Raw genomic sequence first — 17,596 nt, forward strand, 5'->3', positions numbered from 1 at the left:
TAGCATCTACCTGGGAGCCTGTATCTAATATTTTCTGGGTCTCATGAACAAATAAAGCGAGTTGGGTCTCACACGATCGCTGTTTCCGGAATCCATGTTGATTCCTACATAGTAGATTCTGGGTTTCCAAAAACGACATGATACTCGAGCAAAAAACATGTTCTAAAATTCTACAACAGATCGACGTCAGAGATATAGGTCTATAGTTTTGCGCATCTGCTCGACGACCCTTCTTGAAGACTGGGACTATCTGTGCTCTTTTCCAATCATTTGGAACCCTCCGTTCCTCTAGAGACTTGCGGTCCATGGATTCATGAGGCTGTCTCGATACCCATACACGTCGATCCTCTCGATACAGCTTGAAACGAGACTCGTCCGACCAGGCAAAATGTTTCCAGCCATCAACAGTCCAATGTCGGTGTTAAAGGGCCCAGGCGAGGCGTAAAACTTTGTATCCTGCAGTCATTCGAGGGACAAGAGTGGGCCTTCAGCTACGAAAGCCCATACCGATGACATTTCGTTGAATGCTTCGCACGCTGACACTTGCTGATGGCCCAGCATTGAAATCTGCGGCAATTTGAGGAAGGGTTCCACTTCTGTCAGGTTGAACGATTCTCTTCAGTCGCCGTTGTCCGTTCTTGCAGTATTTTCTTCCGGCCGCACCGATGTCGGAGATTCGATGTTTTACCAGATTCCTGATATTCACGGTACACTCGTGAAATGGTCGTATCGGAAAATCCCCTCTTCATCGCTACCTCGGAGATGCTGTATCCCATCGCTCGTGCGACGACCATAACACTACGTTCAAACTCACGTAGATCTTGATAAACTGCCACTGCAGCAGCAGTAAGCAATCTGACAACTGCGCCAGATACTCGTATAGCCGTTGTCGACCGCAGCACCGTATAATGCCTGTTTACATATCCCTATATTTGAATACGGATGACTATACCAATTTCTTTGCCGCTTCAATGTTCATTTGTGCATAGAATTGTGATCTGGCCAAGTTTTTCAGTATTGAAATAATAACTAGCAACAAATACGGCGGCCAACAAAATATTGTACAATAAATGGTCGCGGAGATTATTCCAAAAAGGAGTTCCCTCGATTACCGTTGTACTGGCCTGCGTAACAGATAATATAAAACACAAAGTTACTGAATGTTTAAAGAAATATTCAACAATTCGTAAAAACAATGCTTCACCAAATACTGTAAAATGTGAACACTACAGTCTTCATCCTTATTTTCCGTTAATCTTCTGACTCGTTTGATGCGGCCTGCCACGAATTCTTCTATTGCGACAATCTCTTCATATCAGAGCAGTACTTGTACCCTAGATTTTCAGTTATTTGTTAGTTGTGATATAATGTCTCTCTACATCTAAAGTTCTTAACCTCTGTCACTCTCTCCAGTACCATGATGGCAGTTAATCCCTGATGTTTAACACGTGTGTTCTCATCTTTTCCCTTCGTCTTGTGAGTTTTTTCGTCATGTTCTTTTCCTCACCGATTCTGCGGATAACTGCATCATTTACTACGTTTCTGTATCTCAGTCGGTAAAAACGGAACCCTTATGGATCACTTTGTTGGCTGTCTGCCTGTCCGACCTATCAAAACCCTACTTCTTAGGTACAGATAGATGGACCAATTTGAAATTTATGTCACATATTGAGGTCTACGGGCTCTTGGCAATGTAGAAAAGTGCAGCTTCTAAGCCAGTGCAATCAAGAGATACAGCTATTTACGTCATATATTTTGACACTCGCAAACTCACTCATCAAAAGATACGGCTTAGTTCTCGTTGACCTAGAATCATGAAATTTGCGAAGAAGCAACGTTCTGCCGTACGACAAAACCAAAAAATTCGAAATTGGTTAATTTGTAATCACACACTTAAAAAAAAGTTTTGAATCACCCCGGTTCCCAGAACTCCTGAGGATAGACGTTGACTGTGAATATTGTACCACAGAAACAGTTCCATAGACTGTTCAGAGATGTCACTAAACCCGCCCAAAGATGTAAACAACCTTCCATGAGCAGCGCCTATTAGACAGAGGGGGTCCGGCAGCGGCCGGCCCGGCGTGGCCCAGCGGTTCTGGGCGCTACAGTCTGGAAACACGCGACCGCTACGGTCGTAGGTTCGAATCCTGCCTCGGGCATTGATGTGTGTGATGTCCTTAGGTAAATTAGGTTTAAGTAGTTCTAAGTTCTATGGGACTGATCACCTCAGAAGTTAAGACCCATAGTGCTCAGAGCCATTTGAACCATTTGGTCCGGCAGCCGATCAGTTCCAGTTATTCCACCAGGAAGGAAGTACACGGCTCGTGTTGTCTGTATTTCAGCCATGCCTAGCTGGTCAATACAGCGGTTCGATCGCGTCCGCATTGTTACTTTGTGCCCGAAAAAGGCTCTCAACAAGCGAAGTGTCCAGGCGTCTTGGAGTGAACTAGAGCAATGTTGTTCGTACATGGAGGAGATACAGAGAGACAAGAACTGTCGATGACATGCCTCGTTCAGGCTGCCTAAGGAATACTACTGCAGTGGATGACAGCTACCCATGAATTATGGCTCGAGGGAACCCTGACAGCAACGCCACCATGTTGAACAATGTTTTTCGTGCAGCCACAGGACGTCGTGTTGCGACTCAAACTGTGCGCAATAGGTTGCATGATGCGCAACTTCACTCCTGACGTCCATGGCCAGGGCCGTCTTTGCAACCACGGCACCACGCAGCGCGGTTCAGACGGGCCCAACAACATGCTGAATAGACCGCTCAGGATTGCCATCAACTTCTCTTCACTGATGAGTGTCTCATATGCCTTCAATCAGACAATCGTCGGAGTCGTGTTTGGAGGCAACCCGATCAGGCCGAACGCCTTAGACACACTGTCCAGCTGGTGCAGCAAAGTGGAGGCTCGCAGCTGTTTTGGGGTGGCATTATGTGGGGGCGGCGTACGCTGCTGGTGGTGATGGAAGGCGCTGCAATGGCTGCACGATACTTGAATGCCATCCTCCGACCGATAGTGCAACCATATCAGAAGCATATTGGCGAGGCATTCGTCTTCATGGACGACAATTCGCACCCCCATCGTGCACATCTTGTGAATGAATTCCTTCAGGATAACGACATCGCTCAGCTAGAGTGGCGAGCATGTTCTCCTAACATTAACCCTATCGAACATGTCTGGGATGATTTGAAAAGTGCTGTTCATGGACGACGTTACCCACCAACCACTCTGAGGGATCTACGTCAAATCGACGTTGAGGAGTGGGACATTCTGGACCAACAGTGCCTTGAACTCGTCGATAGTATGCCACGATGAATACAGGCATGCATCAATGCAACAGGACTTGCTACTGGTATTAAAGGTACTGGTGTGTACAGCAATCTGGACCACCACCTCTGAAGATCTCACTGTATGGTGGTACAACATGCAACGTGTGGTTTTCATGAGCAATAAATGGGGCGAAAATGATGTTTATGTTGATCTCTATTCCAATTTTCCGTACAGGTTCCGGAACTCTCAGAACCGAGGTGATGCAAAACTTCTTTTGATGTGTGAATGCAAGAAAAACAGAAAATTTCGTCATTTGTTATCAGAAACTCCGTCCACCTCTTAAAACCCGTTTTTTCTCAGGAACGGGTTGACACATCAAGTTGAAATTTATGTCCCACATTAAGGTGTACGCTACCTTGTTAGTATAACAAACGTTAGCTTCTAAGTCAATGCAATCAAAAGATACCGGCATTCATGTCACATATTTTGATAATCGCAAAGTGACTCATTAATACCGACAGGGTACTTCTTTGTAATGCAGAATCATGAAATTTGCAGAGAGGAAAGTTTTCACAATACAAGTAAAGGAAAATATTAGAAAATTGTTAATTTGTAATGATATCGCATGAGAAAAATATTTCTTTTGTCATTTGTTATCCAACTTCAAACACGAAATTAAAACATTTTCGAGTTTTGGAATTCCTGGTTCCTATATCTTGAGACACTGTAGATAACAGACAAAGATCGTCGAGATCCTCAATTCCCGTAATGGATGAACTGTCTATATGCATAATTACGTTTGTGCTGATTCTTCAGTGCGCGAGTCCTACTCACATCTGGCAAACCACATCTCAAACGCCTCAATTCTGTTCTTTTCAAGTTTCCCCACATTCCAGGTGTAAACACCACAGCATGCTGAGCTCCGAACGTACTTTTTCAGAAATTTCTTCCTCGAACTAAGGCCTATTTTTGACACCAGTAGACTTCTTTTGGCCAGGAATGATCACTCACACTGTAATACAACTATGAGCAAGCAATTGACATAAAGAAAACGTGGAGAAATATTCAAATTAGCAAATGTAATCTCAAACTCTGAGAATAAAATATACGTGTCTGTCTAGCCACGTCCATTCCTTGCATCCTTTTTGCGAGTACCGCGTACGGAACTGACCGAAATGGGCACCCATATTCTATTGAGGCTCAAGTTGAAATGACCAAAAGTGTTTGCAGGGTGAGTGTCGGTCTTGATGCAGACAGGAGGGTAATACGGAACGCCCTGCTGGATCCCAACGGCCTCGTATCGCTAACAGTCGACATGACAGGCATCTTATCCGCATGGCTGTAACGGATCGTGCAGCCACGTCTCTATCCCTGAGTCAACAGATGGGGACGTTTGCAGGCCAACAACCATCTCCACGAACAGTTCGACGACGTTTGAAGCAGTATGAACTATCAGCTCGGAGACCATGGCTGCGGTTACCCTTGACGCTGCATCACAGACAACAGCGCCTGCGATGATGTACTCAACGACGAATCTGGATGCACGAATGTCAAAACGTCATTTTTCGGATGAATCCAGGTTCTGTTTACAGCATCATGATGGTCGCATCCGTGTGTGGCGACATCGCGGTGAACCACATTGGAAGCGTGTATTCGTCATTGCAATACTGGCGTATCACCCGGCGTGACGGTATGGGGTGCCATTGGTTACACGTCTGGGTCACCTCTTGTTCGCATTGACGGCACTTTGAACAGTGGACGTTACATTTCATATGTGTTACGACCCGTGGCTCTACCCTTCATTCGATCCTTGCGAAACCCTACATTTCAGCAGGATAATGCACGACCGCATGTTGCAGGTCCTGTACGGGCCTTTCTGGATACAGAAAATGTTCGACTGCTGCCCTGGCCAGCACATTCTCCAGATCTCTCACCAATTGAAAACGTCTGGTCAGTGGTGGCCGAGCAACTGGCTCGTCACAATACGCCTTTCACTACTGTTGATGAACTGTGGTGTCGTGTTGAAGCTGCATGGGCAGCTGCACCTGTACACGCCATCCAAGCTCTGTTTGACTCAATGCCCAGGCGTATCAAGGCCGTTATTACGGCCAGAGGTGGTTGTTCTGGGTACTGATTTCTCACGATCTATGCACCCAAATTGCGTGAAAATGTAATCACATGTCAGTTCTAGTACAATATATTTGTCCATTAAATACCCGTTTATCATCTGCATTTCTTCTTGGTGTAGCAATTTTAATTACCAGTAGTGTAGATAGTGTTTTGTTCCTCGTTGTTTTTGCGAGTGGAACAGAAAAAGAAATGAGTAGTATGGGTACGGGGTACCATCCGACACGCGCCGAAAGGTGGATGGTGAATCATCGATGTAGATGTAGATGCAGGTTCAGTTTTTACTTGCAACTTTTCATTGGTATCAGTGCTGATTACGTGAGTGATTAGGGGTTGCTTGTAGCGACTTGGGTTACCCACCTCTCTGTACGTAACCTAATATTTCATTCTCGTAGTAGTTTTTTTCGCATTAAATGCATCTCGTCTTAACAAGGGGAACTCCTTTTCGCTCAGGTGAAAACTGGAGGAAATTTCTCACGTCTTGGGAGAGCTTTCAGTCATTCAGAAGGCAACTACTGCGCTAGCAGGCCGCACGAACAGTCAAGCGAGTCTGTCAGGGATTATCCTCCAGGCTCACCCTCCGCACACAGTGCTCGGTGGAATAGAAAACCGGTGTTCTCTATAATGGAAGGGGTGAGAGCTCTACTTGTTAGTAACCTTAGGGTGGAGTCCTCCGCTGTCCACTTGGCGTTATCCCGCTGTGTGTGGCCTCCAGACATGCTTCCTCAAGCAAAATAAAAACCATTCGTCCATCTGCAAATTTCCAAAATTTATCTTCACGTGGGAACGCTGTGCGAAACCCGACAAAGTTTCCAGAATGTAGAACAAACAAGTCTGGACGTGGAAACAAGGCTACACCCGTTTCACATCTCCATCACGTTTCTCACTGGCTTACACATTTTAACTTTACAGTGGGAGCTAGGGAACGGACTCCCAGATCCCTAATTGGAAGAGAACTTAGGCCCTTTCAACGACTGACTATAAAAGATTGTGCGGGGTGCCTTTCCGTGGAGTGAAGAAAGTCTACCTAAAAACTGAGTGAAGCATTCGAAGTCGTATTAGGATTTGTATGGATTTGGACTGATTCGAACTTCTACTTGGTGAAGTTACTATGGACTCTGCACTCGTAAGTGTTTTTCTTGACTTCGGTACTCTGCCCGGTCTTCGAAGTTTCACTTTGATCTTCAAGCGCAACCCCGAGAATAGCGTCATACTGAGGTAAGAGGAGTTCGTTCCTGTTTTCTATATTTAGTCTTCCCAATTTGATCTACGCGCTTCACACACGGTGTGCAAGTTTCTCTGCAACCTAATCTTTGCTTCAAAGTGGACTCTTTTTGTAACCAGTCATGTTTTGGTTCGTAATAGTGTTAACTCATTGGGGCTCATCCGGGTAGTGACGTTCCTCTCTGATTCTTCCGTTATTCATTGATCTGTTGTGTGCTTCTGTTCGAATTCACCGTTTCTGTGCAACTGCACAATTTTGCAATCACGTTTGAAAACGTAATTTGTGCCATTTATGTGTGTGTGGGCAGCACCTAAGTCGTAATCGTCCAGCATCATTCAATTTCTTATCATTGTTCTATTTTAATTATATCGTTTTTCTATTTTAATTACGTAAATTCATTCTGAAAGTGTTTTATAAGCTCGACGTTTATGTGTCCTGAGTAATTTTTCCACACTGCTTGAATAAATGTTATTTGTACCAAATCACACTTCATCATTAGGCAACAACTGAAGTAAATTATTCTATTGAAATGCCCAGGTCCTCCAACCATAAACAACATGCGGGGCGCTTGACGAGGTCAGGAACTTCATAACAACGTTTTCGGATGTACGCGGCAGTTGATTTTTTTCAGGCAGTCTATTAGTTTCATGGAAGTAATCCATCATTTTGTATGATCTGGGATCATAGATACTGCATCTGTCTAATACGCAGACTCACCTGATGAACAACAAGACGTGTTCACAGTACACCCGGCTTCTGGCAACTATCCTTTTTAAGTGAGGATCAACTACGTATTTTTCTCAAATACTTTATAGCCGCTTTTGGGTTATTTCTAAAGGCTGCATGAATTTTGACCACTAACTTAGCTACTCCAGAGGGAACTGTCACTTTCAGATCTTCAACGTTCATTCAAGGAACGCCAGACCTTTAAGACTAAGTGGAAAAGTCTGTTTTTGACGCTAGCACGCGCGATAGAAAAGCGCTTATCCTTACCCATTCTGCCTGGCCTCCGCTTGTCGGCCTTCTCTAAGTTGGGGTGGAAACTCTAAACTCTGTACTCTGTCTAGCCAACTGGGGCGCAGGGAAAAGAAGTTACCTGAAATCTGAGGTACTCCCTACACAGGCCAGTCTCTACACAAACTCAAAGCGTTGCAGTTACAGCGATCGAACAATGGACGTGAACCATAGACATTGTTACCTCAAACAAGTATTCCCATTGTACGCTGCAGCCGAATTTTTTTATCGTAATTCAAGTATCCCAGAATGGACACTTGTTATGTTCGGACTGGCTCGAGGAGGATGTATTTGTGTTGTAATGATGCTACGTTAACTCTAAACTGGGTGCCATTTTATACAGAGATACTTTTGTCAACGTCCCGCGCTGGAAGTTACTTTATGTAATGACTGTTTCATAATCTTATTCAGCATGGCAATGTTTATATTTACTAATTATAATATCTGGAACTGAGTATGCCGGTTGCTATCAATGTCAAATTCAAGGGTTTGGTGCGCCAGTTGCAGGACTGCAATTAGACTACATTGCCGTTTTCAACTTTTGTAGTCCTGTTTTCCTCAGCTGCGTGTAATATTACGGTACACACACGCAGCACAAAAAAATTATATCACACCAAAACACACACACACACACACACACACACACACACACACACACACACACACACACACACACACACAAATTCATACACGAACAGATCACAGATACTTCAATAATTACACTCGAAAGTTTGGCAATAACATTCGATCTTTGGCAAAAACATTTCATAGTCTGCAACAGAAACCAAAACAGTGCATTGAAACAAGCGTTCAGTTCATAGTGCTGTGGAATGTGGGAAAAAACCGCAAATTGGCATTCCGAAGAAGAAGGACAACACCAAAAATGCATCAGGAGCGTAATATGTAAGAAATTGTCCAAGCAACTTGTAAGTAAAGTTCAAAACATTACTACTTAATAGGAAATACCATCCACCAGAACTGTTTATAACCTGTAGGCACAGTGACAAAAATGTAAATTAAATAGCTAACATATGTACATATTCCAGGCCACTGATGATGCCTTGCAGAAAATAAAGGCGAAACGCGTATGGCACTAAAATTGTGTTTTATTCAGTTGCTGTCAGACGGTCCATAAGTAAAAATTACCAATATACCGTAATACATTGCTGTTACTTTTGCTTTCACAAAACTTTTCTCATTGTGGAACACAGCTAAATTAACCGCAGTTGCCCTTTACGAAACTTACTATGAAACAATTAATGTCTTTCAATCATATTCTAAGATTGAAATGATGATAATAATATGCACATTGCGGTAACAATTATTTCAGAGTCACTTTACAGCTTGTTGGTTATTACTATATGAATAACAGCAACGTCTGCTGACGTACTTTTTATGGGAATGCAGTAGAGCATTGTACTACCAGGCAGTGGGTGACTGATGACTTCTGAAAATCGCAGCACTTCTGGATGGCGGGCGTGATGGCAGCTGCTCAGTTGGACTCTCTGTGTACTAGCATTGACTTTATCTGATCCTCATTACTTCCACCGGTGGCTAAATTGTTTGGCAACCTCCCGGCAGCTTTACATCAAGTGTAGCAGAGAAGCGCCCCAGCAATAGCAAAAAGTTTCTCCCAGCTTTCTACAAAATTTTCTTCGGGCAAGTCCTTACGTCTGTTTAGACTTTTCAAGTTGTCAGTCGATTTGTTTGTCAGGGACTTTCTTTACTGTTGATTAATACCCACCACAGCCAAACTGAAAAAATACACGTTTCCTAAGAATACCTTTTCTAAAAACGTACCATTCGATACTAATTTATGGGCGGCCTGTGTGCCCGAACGGTTCTAGGCGCTTAAGTCTGGAACTGCGCGACCGCTACGGTCGCAGGTTCGAATCCTGACTCGGGCATGGATTTGTGGGATGTCCTTAGGTTAGTTAGGTTTAAGTATTTCTAAGTTCTAGGGGACTGATGACCTCAGATGTTAAGTCCCATAGTGCTCAGAGCCATTTGAACCATTTTGAACTAATTTATGACTTATCCATTATACATTATCGCCCTTGTCTAAAGGGGAGAACAACGATGGAAGTTTGTATGGTGCCAACTACAGCAGAGTACACTCACCCATAGTGTCATTGTCTGGGGAAATACTGCGTTGTGCTATGCTCTGAGGTGATACCGCCCAATATCGTGCCGGACCTCTTTTTATCCGGGACAGTGTAGAGACTCGACGTGGCATAGACTCAACAAGTCGTTGGAAGTCCCCTGCAGAAATACTGAGCCATTCTGCGTCTTTATCCGTCCATAAATGCGACAGTGTTGCCGGTGCAGGATATTGTGCACGATCTGTCCTCTCCATAATGTCCCATAAATGTTCAGTGGAATTCATGTCGGGCAGTCTGGATGGACAAATCATTCGCTCGAATTGTCCAGAATGCTGTGGCCCAGTGACATGGAGCATTATCATCCACCAAAAGTCCATCGATATTTGGGTTCAAATGATTCAAATGGCTCTGAGTACTATGGGACTTAACATCTGAGGTCATCAGTCCCCTAGAACTTAGAACTAATTAAACCTAACTAACCTAAGGACATCACACACATCCATGCCCGATGCAGGATTCGACCCTGGGACCGTAACAGTTGCGCGGTTACGGACTGAAGCGCCTAGAACCGCTCGGCTACCGCGGCCGGCCGATGTTTGGGGCATGAAGTCCATGAATGGCTGCAAATGGTTTCCAATTTGCCGAAAATAACCATTTCCACACAATGAACGGTGCACTTGGACCAGAGTACCCAAGCCCTTCCATGTAAACATGAGCCACACCATTATGGAGTCACCACCAACTTGCACAGTGTCTTGTTGACAACCTGCGTCCTTGCCTTCAAGGGGTCTGCGCCACACTCGAACCCTACCATCAGCTCATACCAACTGAAACTGGGACTCAGCTCACCAGACCACGATTTTCCAGTCGTCTGCGATCCAGTCGATATGATCACGAGCTTGGGAAAGGACCTGCAGGCGATGGCGTCTTGTTGACAATGCACACACGTCGATCGTCTGCTGCTAGTTGCCATAGCTCATTAACGCCAAATTTCGTCATAATGTCCTAAAGGATACATTCGTCGTACGTCCCATATTGATTTCTGCCTTTATTTTACGCAGTGTTATTTGCCTGTTAGCACTGACAACTCTACACAAACGTTGCTGCTCTCAGCCATTAAGTGAAGGCCGTCGGCCGCTGCGTTGACGGTGGTGAGAGGTAAAGCCTGAAATGTCTCTTGACATTGAGGATCTCGGAATACCGAATTTCCTAATGATTTCCGAAATGGGATGTACCATGCGTCTAACTGCAATTACCATGGAAACTTTTTCATATGAATCTCATGAGCACAAATAGACAGCTCCGGCAATGCACTGCCTTTTCATACCTCGTGCACGCGATACTACTGCCATCTGTATATGTGTTTATCTCTATCCCATGACTTTTCACAAAATCCCGCAAAAACCGTGGAGTATAACTGAGCGATGCGTGATACTTACGACGTTTACAGGCGATCCGTCACTGCGGCAGCTCACTGTTAATAACTGCTCTCAAATTGCGGTGGTGCACCGTTCCGCTGAAAAATAAATTTTCCGTATACTGTTGCAAATGTGGTAAATGCTAGCCCTGCGAGTTACTCATGCAGTTGACGCCTGATTGTAAAACGTATCTCGAGAAACAGCCGAAAAACATAGGAAACTTTGGAGAGTCTCTCTCGTGCTTGCCTATGATATACTATGTGATGAAAAGTATCCGGACATCCACAAAAACATACGTTTTTCATATTAGGTGCATTATTCTGCATCCTACTGCCAGGTACTCCTTATCAGCGACCTCAGTAGTCATTAGACATCTTGAGAGACCAGAATGGCGCGCTCCACGGAACTCACGGACTTCGAACGTGGTCAGGTGATTGGGTGTCACTTGTGTGATACGTCTGTATGCGAGATTTCCACACTCCTAAACATCCTAGGTTCACTGTTTCCGAGGTGGTAGTGAAGTGGAAACGTGAAGGGACACGTACAGCACAAAAGCGTACTGGCCGACCTCGTCTGTTGACTGACAGAGGGTCGTACTGTGTAATAGGCGGACATATGTCCAGACAGGAGTTCCAAGTACTATGAAAGTTAGGAGGGAGGTGAGAAAACTTGGATTTCATCACGCCAGTAAATGGCAAAAGAGTCCTCGCTTTGTGTAAGGAGCGTAAACATTGGACGACTGAACAGTGGAAAAATGTGTGGAGTGACGAATCACGGAACACAATGTGGCGATCCGATGGTAGTGGGTGGATATGGCGAATGCCCGACTGAACAGTGGAAAAATGTTGTGTGGAGTGGCGAATCACGGGACACAATGTGGCGATCCGATGGTAGAGGGTGGATATGGCGAATGCCCAGTGAACATCATCTGCCAGCGTGTTGTGTGCCAACAGTGAAATTCGGAGGCTCTTGTGTTATGGTGTGGTCGTGTTTTTCGTGGAGGGGGCTTGCACCCCTTATTTTTCTGCGTGGCACTATCACAGCTCAGACCTACATTGATGTTTTAAGCACCTTCTTGCTTCCCACTGTTGAAGAACAATTCGGGGGTGGCGATTGCATCTTTCAACACGATAGAGCACCTGTTCATTATGCACGGCCTGTGGCGGAATGGTTACACGACAATAACATCCCAGTAATGGACTGTCCTGCACAGAGTCCTGACCTGAATCCTATAGAACTCCTTTGGGATGTTTTGGAACGTCGACTTCGAGCCAGTCGTCATCGATCGACATCGATACTTCCCCTCAGTGCAGCAATCAGTGAAGAATGGGCTGCCATTCCCCAAGAAACCTTCCAGCACCTGACGGGAAGTATGCCTGCGAGAGTGGAAGCTGTCATCAAGGCTAAGAGTGGGCCAACACCATATTGAATTCCAACATTACCGATGAAGGGCGCCACGAACTTGTAAGTCATTTTCAACCAGGTGTCCGGATACTTTTGATCACATGGTATATATGACTTTTGTATACCACTAGTCTTTGGTTGCGGTAATTCATCTCTCCACTTATATGGAACATAGCCTCAACACTGAACAACAAAAGAGAAAGTAAACTGTTATCTGCCATCTCCACGCCTAGAATGAGTTTAGAAAACTCTACACGTTGCTGCTTACAATCATGGTGAAGGGCGTGTAGTAACTGAATCCTGTATGGTTTGGGATACAAAAGTACGCGAAAACCACATTCAGACAGACGCATCAGGAATGGCCAACCCCCGGCTGGCATGACGACTACATTTATCTTGACTAAGTGCAAAACTCTCTTGAATGCGCCCTGTGTCTCGAAAGAACGCACGGAGCGACTTGTGTATTTTCCCTCATATAAATGGCCAGTGTCTTAAAACTGTTGACGCCATCTTCTAATGCTTTGAGATGCAGGAGGTACAGTGCCGCAATCTCGATGAAAATCAAGCCGTACGGCCGCAACTGAGTTGCACCTAGTGAAACGGAGAGCGCTTAAACCTTTTGCTGCTGCGTTGTGCTATGTTCGACTGGACGTATACTGGATACTGAACGAGTAAGCGAGCCAGGTACCTGAATCATGGAAATCCCCACCAGAACCGACATAAACCAGTTACAAACCACTGGCGCCAAGATAAACATTTAGTTTCGATGCTTAAGTTAAAATGTACTTTGAGTTTCTATCTTCAGTCATGTAGAATATGTAGTCTTGCAAAATGAGATGAATCTTTTTGAAATACCGTGTATATTTACCAAAAAGAAGCTCCTCATATTTCTTCACAATCATCATATGTGATTTTATCAAATAAATTCAGGCCGAGAGAGCTACGTGGTAGTGATATGTTGATAGGAGAAGAACTGCACAAAAATGCCCTCGTATGTATTCATTGACGGGATGGACCCTTAGGCTGTGTCATCAATGATAGCATCTCCTAATCTTCCTGTCAAGAGCAGATTGAGAAACATACACATGTTGACTGGCAGTGGTACCGTTAGATCACACTCAGTTGACATTCAGAGTAATTTAGGACAAGTATTGAGTCAGGTTCGAATAAGCCAGAATTAAAGAGTAATGGGTAAGTATCCGCCTCCTGAGGCAATTAGCCGTCATTGCATTGAAGGGGATAAAAGATAAGAACACAATCACGGTGGAAACTCTGATGCAGTTGCCGGCAACAAGATGATAAGCTCTCGTTCCCGGAGGTGACTGCCTTAGTTTGTGCCTCTACGTGTTACGGTCAGAGCTCTCCGAAAGCAGCACTCAGCAACTCAGCATGACTGGCAGCGTAAAATGAAAAGACGAAGACCAAGCAAACGTTAGCGTGTACACAGTGCCATTAATTTGCAGACCACGGTTACCCAGCTTAGCGTTTCATGTAGCAGTGCTGAAAGGTCCGAACCAACATTTACACAATGCAGCGTCAGCCGCAATCTAGCTGATGTTAAGGACTCAATGCAGATAATACTGGATGTACTGAAGTTATACATAATGTTTCAGAAGAAATGGGAAATATTTTAGGGGGGGTTATACATAGATATTTGAATTAAGCAGTCTGGTAAACACATAACTATGGGAATTATGCCTCATACGACTGTTCGTGAAGGAAATAGTTTTGTAAAGCTAAGACACGACGGAAAACAGAAAGAAAACACGTTAAATGCATTCGTATTCTCCGGACTCATATGGCTGCTGAAAGCGAAACATGTAACCCCACTAACGTAATGAAATATTTTTTAACCGCGAGACGATCCTTATCCCTAGCCTTTAAATCACGCCGGCTTAGTACAAAAGGTGAGTGAATTTCTGACGTTGTGTCTTCGTAAAATACAGTCTTGAGCTATAATCTGTATTACACTTACAAGAAAGAAATGAATGGACGTGAATAACGCCGCAAATATACACTGAAGAGCCAAAGAAACTGGTACACCTGCCTAATATCGTGTAGGACCCCCGCAAGCACCCAGAAGTGCCGCATCGCGACGTGGCATTGGTTCAAATGGCTCTGAGCACTATGGGACTTAATTTCTGAGGTCATCAGTCCCCTAGAACTTAGAACTACTTAAACCTAACTAACCTAAGGACATCACACACATCCATGCTCGAGGCAGGATTCGAACCTGCGATCGTAGCGGTCGCGCGGTTCCAGACTGAAGCGCCTAGAACCGCTCGGCCACTACGGACGGCACGTGGCATTGATTCGGATAATGTCTGAAGTAGTGATAAAGGGAATTGACACCATGAATCCTGTAGGGCTGTTCATAAATTCGTAAGAATACGCGGAGATGGAGATTTCTTCTGAATAGCATGTTGCAAGGCATCCCAAATATGCTCAATAATGTTCATGTCTGGGGAGTTTGGTGGCCAGTGGAAGTGTTTAATCTCCGAAGAGTGTTCCAGGAACAACTCTGTAGCAATTCTGGACGCGTGGGGTGTCGCATTGTTCCGATGGAATTGCCCAAGTCCGTCGGAATGCACAACTGATATGAATAAATGCAGGTGATCAGACAGGATGCTCACGTACGTGTCACCTGTCAGAGTCATATCTAGACGTATCAGGGATCCGATATCTCTCCAACTGCACACGCCCCACACCATTACAGAGCCTCCACCAGCTTGAACATTTCCCTGTTGTCTCCATACCCGTACACATCCATCCGGTCGATACAATTTGAACCAGGCAACATGTTTACAGTCATCAATAGTCCAATGTCGGTGCTGACGGGACCAGGCGGGGGGTAAAGCTTTGTGTCGTGCAGTCATCAAGGCTACACGAATGAACCTTCGGCTTCGAAAGCCCATATCGATGATGTTTCGTTCAATGGATCGCACGCTGACACTTGTTGATGGCCCAGCATTGAAATCTGCGGCAATTTGCGGAAGGGTTGCACTCTGTCACGTTGAACGATTGTCTTCAGTCGTCGTTGGTACAGTTCTTGCAGGATCTTTCTCCGGTTTCAGCGGTGTTGGAGATTTGATGTTTTACCATATTCCTGATATTAACAATACACTCTTGAGATGGTCGTACGGTAAAATCCGCACTTCATCGCTACCTCGGAGACGCTGTGTCCCATCGTTCGTACTCTGACTATAACACCACGTTCAAACTCACTTAAATTTTGATAACCTGCCATTGTAGCAGCAGTAACCAATCTAACAACTGCGCCAGACACTTGGTGTGTTGTATAGGCGTTGCAGACCGCAGCGTCGTATTCTGCCTGGTTACATCTCTATGTATTTGCATACGCATTCCTATGCCTGTTTCCTTGCCGCTTCAGTGTAATTTAGAATACCTTACCAGCAGAATTTGGGGATACATCCTATGATATATCATTCGTAAGAGTAACAGAACATAGTAAATCGAGAAAGTGTGGAACAGCAAAACAGCAACACAGAGGTTAATGTGTGTGGTAGTACGAAAGGTTACACCGTGCATAGCGACAAAGGTATGGGGTAAACTTACGACGCCTGTATGAAGAAACCTTTATTGTACATCAGTATCCCAAACGTTCTTCTCTCATTTGAAGATTTACACCGTAGTAAATTTGGACAATTATAAATAAGAGGCAGCAATAAATACCAAAAAGCCAGCTAACATGTGTTTTCATGGAAACTCTATTAGTATTTATGGGAGTCCAGCTAATTTCAGTGGATTAAATATTCCTTAATATAATCCGTAGTTTAAGATTCGTGACTGGAAATAGCCTAGGAGCAAATGAACGACAACTCAAGTACAAGCAAGGCGTAACCTACAGGAATGTAATAACTGTAGTATTAGTAAAAGTACTGGCTACCCAAGTTATGCGAGTCCAGCTAATTTCAGTGGATTAAATATTCCTTAATATAATCCGTAGTTTAAGATTCGTGACTGAAAATAGCCTAGGAGCAAATGAATGACAACTCGAGTCAAGTACAAGCACACCGTAACCTACAGGAATGTAATAACTGTAGTATTAGTAAAAGTACTGGCTACCCAAGTGTTTAAGTTTCAATGTTTACTACTACGTTATTACTTTCTGCACTACTTATGGAAAAGCAATCGCTTTTTTGTTTCACATACTCATTTCAACTTTGCTATTGTCTTTCCGTCTAGGCGACGGCCTTGCCGCAGTGGCTACACCGGTTCCCGTCAGATCACCCAAGTTAAGCGCTGTCGGGCATGGTCGGCACTTGAATGGGTGACCATTCGGACCGCCATGCGCTGTTGCTATTTTTCGGGGTGCGCACAGCCTCGTGATGCCAATTGAGGAGCTACTCGACCGAATAGTAGCGGCTACGGTGAAGAACACCATCATAACGACTGGGAGAGCCGTCTGCTGACCCCACGCCCCTCCTATCCGCATCCTCCCCTGAGGATGACACGGCGGTCTAATGGTCCCGGTGGTCCACTTGTGGCCTGTAGACGGAGTGGTTTTTTTTAATTGTCTTTCCGTCTAACTAGATGCGTTCATTGGGTGGACAGAAATTTATGGAAGTGGATAGCAATCTCGCATCCTTCTTTCCAAGGTAGACCACAAGAGCTCAATAATATTGAAATCTGGCGATTATGGTGGTCAGGAAAGAGGCGACAATTTATCCTCGAGATCACAAAACGAGTCCTGGAGGATACGAGCTGCGTGAACGGGGGAGCTGTCGTCTGGGAAGACAATATCATCAATGGGGAACAAACATTGTACTATTGGATGGACCTGATCAACCAAAATGATCACAGAACCCTTGGTAGTAATGCGAACTTGCAGAGTAACCATAGCAATCATGGAATAGCACGATTTGGCTACCCAGATCAACACCAAACTCCCACCATGGTTAACCCTAAGGACGTAAATTCGGCCGGAAGTTGCAAACAGTGTGAAATGAGACTCATCCGACCAAATCACTTTCATCAATCGCTCCACAGTCCAGGTTTTATGCCTTC

The sequence above is a fragment of the Schistocerca americana genome, chromosome 2 (assembly GCF_021461395.2).
Source record: "Schistocerca americana isolate TAMUIC-IGC-003095 chromosome 2, iqSchAmer2.1, whole genome shotgun sequence".
Taxonomy (NCBI): Eukaryota; Metazoa; Arthropoda; class Insecta; order Orthoptera; family Acrididae; genus Schistocerca; species Schistocerca americana.